Source organism: Nicotiana tabacum, chromosome 6, assembly GCF_000715075.1.
Source record: "Nicotiana tabacum cultivar K326 chromosome 6, ASM71507v2, whole genome shotgun sequence".
Lineage (NCBI taxonomy): Eukaryota > Viridiplantae > Streptophyta > Magnoliopsida > Solanales > Solanaceae > Nicotiana > Nicotiana tabacum.
Window position 1 is genome coordinate 78,481 of NC_134085.1, and position 12,276 is coordinate 90,756.

A 12,276-nucleotide genomic window follows, 5' to 3' on the forward strand; every position below is an offset into this window, starting at 1 on the left:
TTCTGAAAATAGATAGTCAAGATTTACATCTTTACTTACTATAGGTCTTCATATCTATGTCTCTCAAAATCGTGAGATTTTTATTATTTTGCTGTTTGCAAGTAATTTTATATCTACTCATAAGGAGTATTGTTTTAATGATGAAGTTTATTGATTATTAACTTTTAGATAGGTAAGTTATATAGTTTGACGATGATATTTTAAAGATATTATAACCTTTTAATTGTTCGAAAGACAATGTTATGGTTGATTTTTATCTCATAATAACATTAACACTATTGCATCATTTATATTTATAAGAAAATACTAGATATTTTATTTTCATCCTTTTTAATTTTCCTAAACCTTTAAGGTACTTTATATAACAGTTTTAAGGCTGTAAGAGAGGTTAGATATAACTATGACATGATCTCATGTCTTAGGCTTCTACAGTACCAGTACACCTTGATGGCAAATAAAAACCCATCCTCCCTGCTACATCATGAATGGGTAATTTGTAGGTGCAATAGAACTGCTATAGTATCTTAGAGTGTCGAAGTAAAAAATAAGAGAAAAAAAGATAGTTGTATGGGTTCCTTGCATTTGTGATCGAGTTAAAACCAAAATGGAGTGTTCGTGGTTTGTGATCATGGAAAAACCAATCTGATAAGTTTGTTGTTGGACGATCGAGTGAAAACCAACCAAGTTACTTGGGAGGTGAACGTGGAAAAACCATCCAAGTTGTACTAAAATCATATTCCTCAAAGTTTTCGTAGTATAAGCTCCCTTATAACCCAAGGTGACTGAATTATATGCAGTAAAAATTCCATGCCTCTTTATTTTTATTTTTTATTGCTCTTCTAGTTTCGTACTTCATTTCTTCAAAGAACTTGTATGGGTCAAAATTTCTACTTAAGGAAGAGCAACCAAGGAGCAACAAAGCCGAAGTCGCGTGTAGGAAGCGATATGCCGACAAGTGATTTAGCTACGGTCGAGGTCGAGCACTCAATTCTGTCCGAATGGCTAGTTCGACACTTAGATATTCTAGAGAAATATTCTATGGGATATTCCAAGAACTTAGGTACTTCGGTTAAGGACCGCTGGGTAAGGAAAGTATTTGGTATAAATATCATGAGAAAGTGTGACATAAGGGAGAGAAGCACATACATATACAACAACATATACATCCCAAAGAAGATAAAGATGCTCCCGAACCTCAGGCTCCTGACTGAGAAAAGAGACGAGAGCTTAGAATCTCTATATGCATCTTTAATTCTATTTTATCAAACGGGCGGAGGGCGGTCTTGTCTGAGAATGACGATTCTTTTCCTTTATGTATTCTTCATTATCATTTCATATTATTGGAGCAATTATCTATTTCTTGCATTGTGAGAGTCAATCGTTGTTGTAATTAAAATTTATGTTCAGTTGTGCTTGTTCATTCCGATCATTTATCTCAGATCTAGAGTTAATTATCTCTAGTTAAAATTTGCCCCAAATCTTTTTATTAAGTTGGTTTAACTAAAAGGGCCTAATACCTTTTAGTCAAACAATTTGGTGTCGTCTGTGGGGAATTTTCTAGCCAAAATTTTAGTTTCCTCTAGATCTAATGTCAGTCAGAGTTCCACTTCCCGGCTATTATAGCCTCGCCCTCTTATTACAAATACCAACTTGAGAAATTTGTTGGCAAGCTTTTGAAATAGCCAAACCAACTAAAGTCAGATCTTTGCATGAAATCGAAATTATGTTAGATATCTATACGAAAGCCATGTCTTGCTGTAGTGATGGGTTTGGTATGTCCTGAGTATGAGTTGTCGAAGTAGGATTATGGACACTAAGCATTGAGCACGACGACAATCCTACTAGCTATATTTACGTTAGATAATAATCTATACTTTATGCACACCACACCCTCTCTTGGGAAGGGAGGATAGCCTGTTGTGTAATTCTTTGAAATAACAAGTTTGTCATGCCCGTATATACGGAGTATAACTTATGTTTCCCTTATTCTTGTGCACCTAGGACTGGATCGGACGGGAGTCGAACTCGAGATCCTAGTAGGCAAAGTAAGTTGTCAGCCCATAAGATGCCTAGACTCGACTAACGGCGAAGCTAAACACGAGGCTGAGATCAAATCTAAAGCCATCATTCGAGTACAGGGCGAAATGAGTCATTCTACAGCGCCCCTCCCCCCGTGCAGACCAATCAGGTCCAGGTAACAAACGATTTCGTTTAGGTTTATCTTGTTATTTTTCTTTTGGATGGGGATAGGAAAAGGAATATTCTCCTAGATGCGTGAACAAGGAACAAACACCATCAAAACAACGCACCATGAAAACATTCAGTACCATATCATCCTGCAGGCGACGGTCGAGTAAAATCCCCCCCCCCCCAAGTTGATGCTTAATGCCATAAAGGGAAAAACCTTTATAGACTGGGATTGGGTCACTGGCCCAAAAAGTATAATCTCTCCAACAAGTTGGTGCTTAACGCCATATAGGGAAAGACCTGTGTAGACTGGGATCAGGTTACCGGCCCGAAAAACATACGAATCTCTCCAGCATGCAGATAGAGCACAAGTTTGTAAAACTCACCTATGCGCTCACCAAAGCAGCTGTGCAATGGTACAACTAGCTAAAATTTGATCTTGACCATACATTAAGACGTCTCGAAGCTTGAACAAGACATTCATCGCCCCGTCTGTCAACTACTTCTCTAGGCCGAGCTGAAGGGGCGAGACAGATTGGGACTCCTCGAATGTACGCACGGATCGAACGGAAACATGTAATATTATCCAATGAATAAACAAAGTAGTATGACATTCCTACACGACGCCAAATGTACACAACCACACTAACGCAAAGGAAATATATATTCAGTCTAACTTGAACTAATTTCTAAGTCTACATTCGACCTCGCTCGAATTAGCAGGTCTAATCTGGCCTTTCTCAAATTAATAAGACAAAATTCAACCTCGCTCAAGTTAACTAGCAAAAGTCAGGGACTTATTACGAGAAAATCCAAGAAATTCGAAAAGAAAAAAAAAGGAAAGGCCGAAGGCATACAATCAAGGACAAACCAACTATTTTATTTAAAGATAAAATAGCGTCTTACAAAGGACCAAAAAGGAGACCCCAACCAACCAACCAAGTACTGGAGGAAAAATTAAATACAAGAGCTTCATTCAGCATTATCCCCATCCACGCCGTCGTCTCTCTCTCCGCTTGGTTCAACGGCTTCAACTCTACCGTCACCCTCTCTATCAGAATGTTCCTCATCAAAGGCAAGCCCGTCCTCAGCCTCAACAACTTTATCGGCCTCCGGCGTCACGGGATCATAACCACAGGCAAGCCGGGCCTCATGCACTTTAGCTCGAGCCTCTTCGAAAGCGACCTCAGAGACATTCTCCGCTGCCAAAAAGCTCTTATATATATATCTCGCTGAGCCTCACCGTGAACCCACATCTCGTACAAAGGGCGAGGAACATTAACAGAGGCAGGTGCAGGAGGAGTCGAAGCCAACAATTGCGCCTTCTCTGCCTCAAGAGTAGTAACTTGATAACCCAGGCTCGAGACGTCCCTCTCAAGCTCGCCAATCCGCTCATCAAGACGCACCTCCCTCAGAATGGTCGTCTCCATCTCAGTGGCATGTTTGGACTTGAGAACGCGGATAGTACCTTCCAGCGCCGCAACCTTCGCCAAGGCCACTACTCGAGCTCCTTCAACCCTCTCCAACTTGGTCGCCCTCCCTTCCAATTCAGTCACGTTCTCCGCCAATTCAACACTTAAACCGGCGACCCTAATGTCACTCTTCTCAAGCACTGCCCACAGGGCCACTACCTTTGCCTGAAGGTCAACATACTCAGCTGCAACACCCTTGCCCACCTCAAGCTCTTCTTCCTTAGCCCTAAGAATCCCCTCTAGTTTGTTGCATCTGCTCATGGACCGCATCTGGCCCTCGTCCTTCCATTCCAACTCCTCCCGAAGGGACTGAGGATTACCTCCCACCCTGAGTCGTGCATGCATCTCGCGACACTTGTCACGAAATCGGTGGTATTTTAAAACCATTTTCTAAAAAATGGCAGCCCGTATCTCCTCGTGGAGGATACTCTCCGTCTCCTAAATAAAGGCCTAAAGAAAGAAAAGAGAACAGAAAGAGAAAATTAGCAAGAGCAGGAGATGTAAAACGAAGAAAGCAATACACTCACCCTCAAAGCTATTCCGGTTACGCCCCGTGATAGGCTAGCATCACTGATCTCTTGAAGGGACCTGCCTTCAGTAACGGAAAAAAGAAGGGCAAATTCAGGCACCAGGCTCACCGTGTCCTCTAACAAGTCACACTCGGGGGCAATCTCGATCATGCGGGAGGAATCATCCGTCCCCACCTCCACTCGAGTGAATCCCACCTCAAACATGCTTATGTCCTCGGGTTCAATATCCGAACTAGATTTATAGTCATCTACGACTACGCTCTTTTCCCTCTCGCTGGCCGAAGAGGGAGCACGAGCCTATTGCAAAGTTGATGGACCATACGGAATAATCGTAGCGGCCTTCGAATTCTGCCCCTCTACCATGGTAGATTCTTCCATGCCAGAAATGGGCACCACCTCCACGCCTGAGGAGGATACGGTCTCCTCATAAAAATTGGCATCACCAGTAGACTCAGGCACCACCAACACGGGTTCACTCCTCGAAGGCCCCCCGGTCTTGGGTACCTCATCGGCCTTTATTCTTCACCTCTTTAATAGAGTCTCTTCGCTGTTGTCCTGAGACGACTCGTCCACCAAATGAACCACAGGAAGTGGAGCCTCAACTTGATGAGCATCCTCATGATGGTCAAGCACTGGAGGGGCCGTAGTCTATAAAGCAGTGGTGGTTTGAATGCTCTCACGTGCAGCCGCAATAGGTGCAAGTCTGGTTGAGAGACTCGACTGACGGATAGCAGGCACGGGAGCCCTCGCCCTCCTTGTGCCCTGTTGACCTACCAAAGAAGGAAGCTTAAACCAAAGAGAAAAACACAGAGAAAAGGGCAAAACAACTAAAAGCAAGACGAGATGACTCACCAATTGAAAGTCTACGACTGAATCTCTCATGGAACAACTACCATTCACGAATCCCTATCGTATAGGGCAAAACCTGACTCACCTACTCTCGAATATCATCGACTAGTGGGGGAGGTGCCTTCTTGGTTGTGAAATAGAAGGAAAAAGAACAATCAGTTCACTGGAAGGGGACAACAAGAAGTCGCTTTAAAAAAAAGCGACTTCTCGGTAAATCCGTTAGGATTTAACACAACATGCTCTGTCCTCACAAAGAAGAAACTCTCCCAAAAGCGACGATTGGTCTTTTCATCCATATTTACCACCAATCCCTTGGTCCCATGGTGACGAAGATGTATTATAGTACCCCTATAAAAACTGGGTACGAAGAGGTGGAACAAGTGGTTAAGAGAAATCTCTCGTACAGCCCGTTCTACGTACTTGGTGGGCATGAGGAAAAGTTTGTATATATATGGAGAGAGCTGAGCCAGGCACATTCCATAATAATGACAAAAGTTTTCCGCGAAGTAAGGATGGGAAAGTGTGTAACCGATGACAAACGAGTATGCATAAAAGGTGCAGTATCCCGGGCGATGTACTTGTACAACATCATTATCCGTGGGAATGATTTCAACATGATCAGGAATCCTCCACTTGTCCATAAGAGTAGCTAGTGCCGGAACGTCCATTACGGAAAAAATGGTCTCAGGATCGGCGTCAGGTAAATGCTTGAAATCTATCCTGGCTTTCCCCGAGCGTGGAAATATCTCATCCATGGTGGGAAAATTCTCATCTTCTACAATGGTCGTCCTTTCTTCATGGGAGGGCATATCTGGTTCCGATGCAACGGTACCAACAACTATATCGGAAGTCAAAGGTGCACTAGCCATGTTTCTTCGGTTATGTAGGTAATAGGAGCTAGGATAGAGGGAGTAACAATGACAAGGAACTTCAAAATAAGAAAGATGGAAACGTAAGAATCAGAGGAAGGAGGAAAGAGAAGCCTGGAGTCTTTTGAATAATATGTAAAAAATACAGCAACCACAAATGAAGAGTTCTCTCCTCTATTTATAAGAATACAAACATCCTGAGCGGAAAAACCAAACGCCTCCGCGTGAATTCCAAAGCAGAGGAGGTACAGGAAATGACTAGGAAACATGCGCCACAATGACGCATGAGATATTGACGTCAATTCAAACAGACAGAATGGTCGGCTCCTGAAATATCATATCATCATCTCCCTATGAAGGGTCACTCTTCGGCCAATGTGCTCAGATTTCTTAAAAGGTGCAACTAGCGAAGTCCGCCCACCAATCTCGCCCAAAAGCAACCCCAATGGGCAGAGAGACTAACTGTATGAGTCAAAATCTAATCAATGGAATTCTTCTTAAGGAAGAGCAACCAAGGAGCAACCAAACTGAAGTCGCGTGTAGAAAGCGATATGCCGGCAAGTGATATAGCTACGGTCGAGGTCGAGTACTCAATTGTCCGAACGTCCAGTTCGACACTTAGATATTCTAGAGGAATATTCTATAGGATATTCCAAGAACTTAGGTACTCTGATTAAGGACCACCGGGTAAGGAAGTGTTTGGTAAAAATATCATGAGAAAATGTGACATAAGGGAGAGAAGCACATACATATACAACAACATGTACATCCCAAAGAAGATAAAGATGCTCCCGAACCTCAGTCCCCTGGCCGAGAAAAGAGACGAGATCTTAGAATCTCGATATGAATCTTTTAATTCTATTTTATCAAACAGACGGAGGGCGGTCTTGTTTGAGCATCGTGATTCTTTTCCTTTATGTATTCTTCATTATCATTTCTTATTATTGAAGCAATTATCTATTTCTTACATTGTGAGAGTCAATCGCTGTTGTAATCAAAATTATGTTCAGTTGTGCTTGTTTATTCCTATCATTTATCTTAGATCTAGAATTAATTATCTCTGGTTAAAATTTTCCCTTTTTATTAAATTGGTTTAACTAAAAGGGCCTAATACCTCTTTATTTTTATTTTTTTGTACTTCTAGTTTCGTACTTCATTTCTTCAAAGAACTCATGGTCATCTTCTGCAGTTACAGGAATCAATATTTTAAGCCAACTAAATTGACTAAATTTTATTCTACACAATTCACCCCCTCTTATGTTTTCTGCTGATAGATTGTGTTTTCCTTTTTGTTATTGTATATTGTATTTGCTATAAAAGAGTAATTAGTATGCATATCGTACACACTCACACACACACACACATATATATATATATATATATATAGTTTAGTACTAGATATTATTTTTAGTAATACATCTACCAAACAACCCCTTGGCGAATTAAATACCATAACTATTTTACTTTGACCTTTTCTTCCTCCATATACTTAATTCACCTTTATTCTTATTCCACCAAGGGAGGAATGCTTTGTTCATTCCTAAAAAAGTTTGAAGGATCCACCTTAGTTTTCACTTGAACCAATCTATCAAAGTTATTTTTGAAATACTTAATTTCCGAAACCTTAGCTTGTGCATAGCTTGTGTTTCCCTTCTTGTTATTCACTCCAATATCAAGATCCCTATAATTAATATAAGCTGCTCGTGGGGTCGCAGAAACTAAAGGTTCCATATGGGCATAAAGCCTTCGCATCCAACTTATGTGCCTTTCAGCTTCTTCTTCTCCTTCTTCATCCCAAAACATTAGGTATTGGATTTCATACAAATTTCCAACTCTTATGTGGGAATGGAAGCTCATACTCTGAAATCTCATCCATTCTACCACCATATGGAGTCAATATAATTTGTTCAAATTTAGCTTCACCTGCATTGAAAAAGTCCCATATCCCTTCTAGTTGTTGTACTGAGATTGGCTTTTGCACGTAGTCCGGTTTTGCTTTTGAGTAAAGCGTTGGTGGTAAACCCCTAGATATTAGAACATCAAGAGATTCTCCTCTTGGGAACCCTGCAAAATATAAAGTAGATTTAATCCAGCCCATCTCAATGCAATTTTGTCTTGCTAATCCCAATTCAGGGAAGTTTTCTTGCATGATAAGGAGTAATCGGTCGATATCACCGAGGAATATAGAGATGAATGAAGCTATGAATATATTTTGTTTATCTTTATGTATGAAGATTCTAATGTACAAATCTTGATGCAACTTCGACGAGACGTATTGCCATTTGTGCACAAGTTTTGTGGCATTTTGTTCCAAGGTTTTGTCAATAGTGAAGGCTACTACCTTTTCAGGAACATCCACCAATTTGATTTTCCATGCAAGAACAAGTCAAAAGGTATTACCTCCACCTCCTCTTATAGCCCAAAAGAGATCTTCCCCCATTGATTTCCTATCAAGAATCCTTCCATCCGCGTCGATTAAGCGTGCATCTATAACATTATCTGCTGCTAGGCCATATTTCCTAAGCATAACCCCAGTGCCACCTCCACTAATATGACCACCAACACCAACTGTCGGACAAATACCTGCTGGAAACCCTAGGGTTTTACTTTTCTTCGATATTTTATGATAGAGTTCGCCGAGAGTGGATCCTGTTTCAACCCATGCAGTTTTATCATCAATATTGATAGTGATGTTTCTATGGTCAATCAAATCAATTAGGACAAATGGAACCTCTGATACATAAGAAAGGCCTTCATGATCATGCCCTCCACTACAAACCCTAATATGTATGCTACTTTCCTTAGCACAAAGTATGACTCGTTGGATTTCAGCTTCACTAACTGGGGTCACAATTACAAGAGGTTTAGGGGTTTTCGTCGTATTGAACCTTAGGTTTTGCAGCGAGAATTGCAAAACGGATGAGTAAGATTTGTTGTTTGGGGTGTAAATGGAGTGTTTTTGGTTACTAACATATAAGCATTGAAGGAACTTCTCTTGAGCATCAGCTGAAGCTGCACATAAAGATGATGAGAAAACAAGAAGTGAAAGATAAAAAAGCCACGAGATCATCATTTTTGTGGTAATTTGAGAAAAAATGTTGCAGGACCTCTGTATCTATAATGCTAGGAGGACCTAAATTAAAGATTTTTGCTAACCAAAGTTGGACCAATTTTCATGTATATAGTAGAACACATATTCCTCGTCCCATTTGGATCTTAGTTGCAAAACAACCATTTGGTACCATTTAATTATGAAAATAAAAAATGAATAAATATTGCTGGCTTGCTCATTTAAAATTTCCTAACACATGCATTTACGAAGGAAAGCAAAATCAGCATTGATTTGTGTAGAGTTAAATAATCTTTTTGGTAATTTTTTATGTTACTATAGATACATTTATTAATTAAAAGAAAAGGACATAAATTAGATTTATTCTGGAGTTAGGGGTTCTAAAATATATAATCTTCAAAAACACAAAATATCATTTGAGATGATTTCATAACTTCCCAACTAATGTAGTAAACTATTTTTTTCTCCTTTTATTTTATTTTTAAGGAAACCACCTTGTTCCTATCATGAAACTTTAGGTGAATTATTTATTAATGACGATAATTCATTGCATGCACTGGAGGGTTATGCTTTTCTAAATATGGTGCTAATGAGAAATACATAGAACATAGTTGATAAAACACCATAATTCTTGAATATATCCAAGAGATAAGCAATTAACGGAAAGAAGGAAATAAAGGACGCTCCCTTGTACATTGATACAAAACATGAGAAAAATGAAAAATTTGGCAGTTGGGTTGTTCTGATTGAGTAGAACTCTCACTTTTCGAGTATTATTTTGACTTGTTCAGCATGTCAATGTTGTGGTGGAGTTAGGATATTTATTTACGGGGTCGAAATATAAAAAAATAAATACATAATATTCAAAGTTAATTCTCTAAAGCCATGAAATAAAAACTACTCCCTCCATTCACTTTTACGTGGCACGTTTTGACTTTTCATATCCCTTAAAAAATAATAAATGTAAGGCATAATTTACCATGATATCCATATTAATTGATGCATATTTTTATTGGATTTGAGAAAATAATTTGAAATGATTAATAATTACTGTGGGTATAATAAGAAATTTTTTTTGTCTTCTCCTGATATGCGTAAAGTGTCAAGTAAAAATAAAAATCTATTTTTAGTATATATGCCAAGTAAAAGTGAACTGAGGGAGTACATATAAAGCACCATTGGTCTATCAAAATAGAAACACAAGAATTTAAGAATGTTAGATCTGCTAAAATCATATATTCAGCATGTAGGCTTAGAAATCACATGAAATGCAGTAAAATAGATACTCCATTTGGTCCATAATAAATGAGATTTTGGCCTTTGACACATCCCTTAAGAAAATACTAACCCCTAAAAAAGGGTATTTTGACTAAATTACCCTTAATTAAAATTAGTATACTGTTAACTTGATATATTAGGATTTGTAAACAGAGGCAAAGTTTGGAAAAACAAAGTTAATTCCTTCTTTATTATGTAAAGCGTTACTTATTTTTGACAAAATAAAAAGGCAAAAAAGTCACTTATTAAGAGCCGCAGGGAGTACTAAATAATCAAGTTTATAAATAGAGAACAAAAGCATGTCAATATGTAGTATATATACATGAATAAATAAAAATTATCTAATTATACTGTATAGCTTTCCGACGAAGGAGTGTCGGTGATACCCTTGAATATTCTCCGTCACTAGGTCAAAGTTGGCCTCAAGACATAAATCCACATAAAATGTCCAAGAGTCTTCCTTTTGTGAACTAACAGAGGTTGCTCTAAAAAATTTGTGGTTTATAGTCAATCTTTAATAAGAGGCCTTAAATTTATTTAATAAAATGTCATATATTCTTATTTGATTATTTTTACAAAAGATGGTGTATGTACCATCTTATATGTGTCACGACCCAATTCTTCCACCGTAAAACGTCGTGACGGCATTTAATCGCTACGACTAGGTAAGCTTAGCAGATTGCAGAATAATTGAAATAAAGCATAATTTAACAACTAAACTTCAACAGATAACTATATAACTGAGAGATGTCGCTCGCCTGTACAAGTAAACCAATACTCTAGCACAAACAATTCCCAAAACCCGGTAGTCACAAGTCACAAGCTCTACGAATTTGTCCTAACTATCTCTATACATCTGTACCTAAGAGAAATAAAGGAGGAACAACATAAGGGATAGAGGGGGACTCCGAGGTTTGCGGACGCTGGCAGATATATCTTAAAGTCTCTGAAGCAGCAGCAAGTACGCTCAACTAATAGCGGGGCTAGTAAGAGGTACATTGATCTGTACAAAACATATGTACGAGAGTAGCATGAGTACACCACAATGGTACCCAGTAAGTACCAAGCCTAACCTCGGTAGAATAATGATGAAGTCAGGTCAGGGCCATACTAGGATATGATAATAAGACAGATGATATAACAATATGATGAAAGGCTGAGAATTTAAAGAAAAATAACAATACAACACATAAAGGTAAACAACAGGGGCGCTCCCGAGGCACCGCCCGTAGTCCCAAAAGTAAATGTATAGGGAGATCTCCCGAGGTACCGCCTCGCAGTCCCAAAAGTAAACACACAGCTCGAAATCAATGGCAACAACAATTAACAGCAAGAAATCCTACAATTTAAGACTAATACGAGTCAAGGAAAAATAGGAAATCAACTAAGCATGCTACACAGATTGAAAATAGGCATTTAAGACACACAGACATGTGATATTAAGCTAAACATGATAACTATACATGCTGGGATAACTCATTAAAGACATAACAGGTTGTTGCTCAATGTAAAATCAGATTTTATAACAATTATCTCGTGTACGTGCTCGTCACCTTGCATACACGACACTCACATATCATTAGAAGTGTCCAAACAGTACCAAATCCTAAGGGAATTTTCCCCACATAGAGTTAGGCAAGCCACTTACCTCGAGCCAAGTTCAATCAATCAACAAGAGTGCCTTTTCCTCGATTTTTTGACTCCGAATGGCCTAAATCTAGCCAAATATAGTTACTTACTATAAATACAACTATAATAAACTAATCCAATTAATGAATTCAAGACTTTAATAAGAAATTCAAAAATTGCCCCAAAAAGTCGACATGGGTCCACGTTTTATAATCGGGTAAAAATCACAAAATATGAACGCCCAATCAACCACGAGTTCACTCGTACCAAAATTACTCAAATCCGATTCCAAAATCTCAATCAAAATCCAAAAGTATGGTTGAAAAACGTTCCCACTTTTTCCAAAATTTCTCAACTCAAATCTTAAATTAGAAGGTAAAATTAATGATAGA

At 38.8% G+C, this 12,276-nt stretch overlaps 1 pseudogene; it reads right to left on the reverse strand.

Moving 5' to 3' along the window:
- Positions 1 to 7,413: 7,413 nt before the first annotated feature.
- LOC107796157 (tetrahydroberberine oxidase-like) lies at positions 7,414 to 8,980 on the reverse strand (annotated as a pseudogene).
- Between the last annotated feature and the right edge of the window lie 3,296 nt (positions 8,981 to 12,276).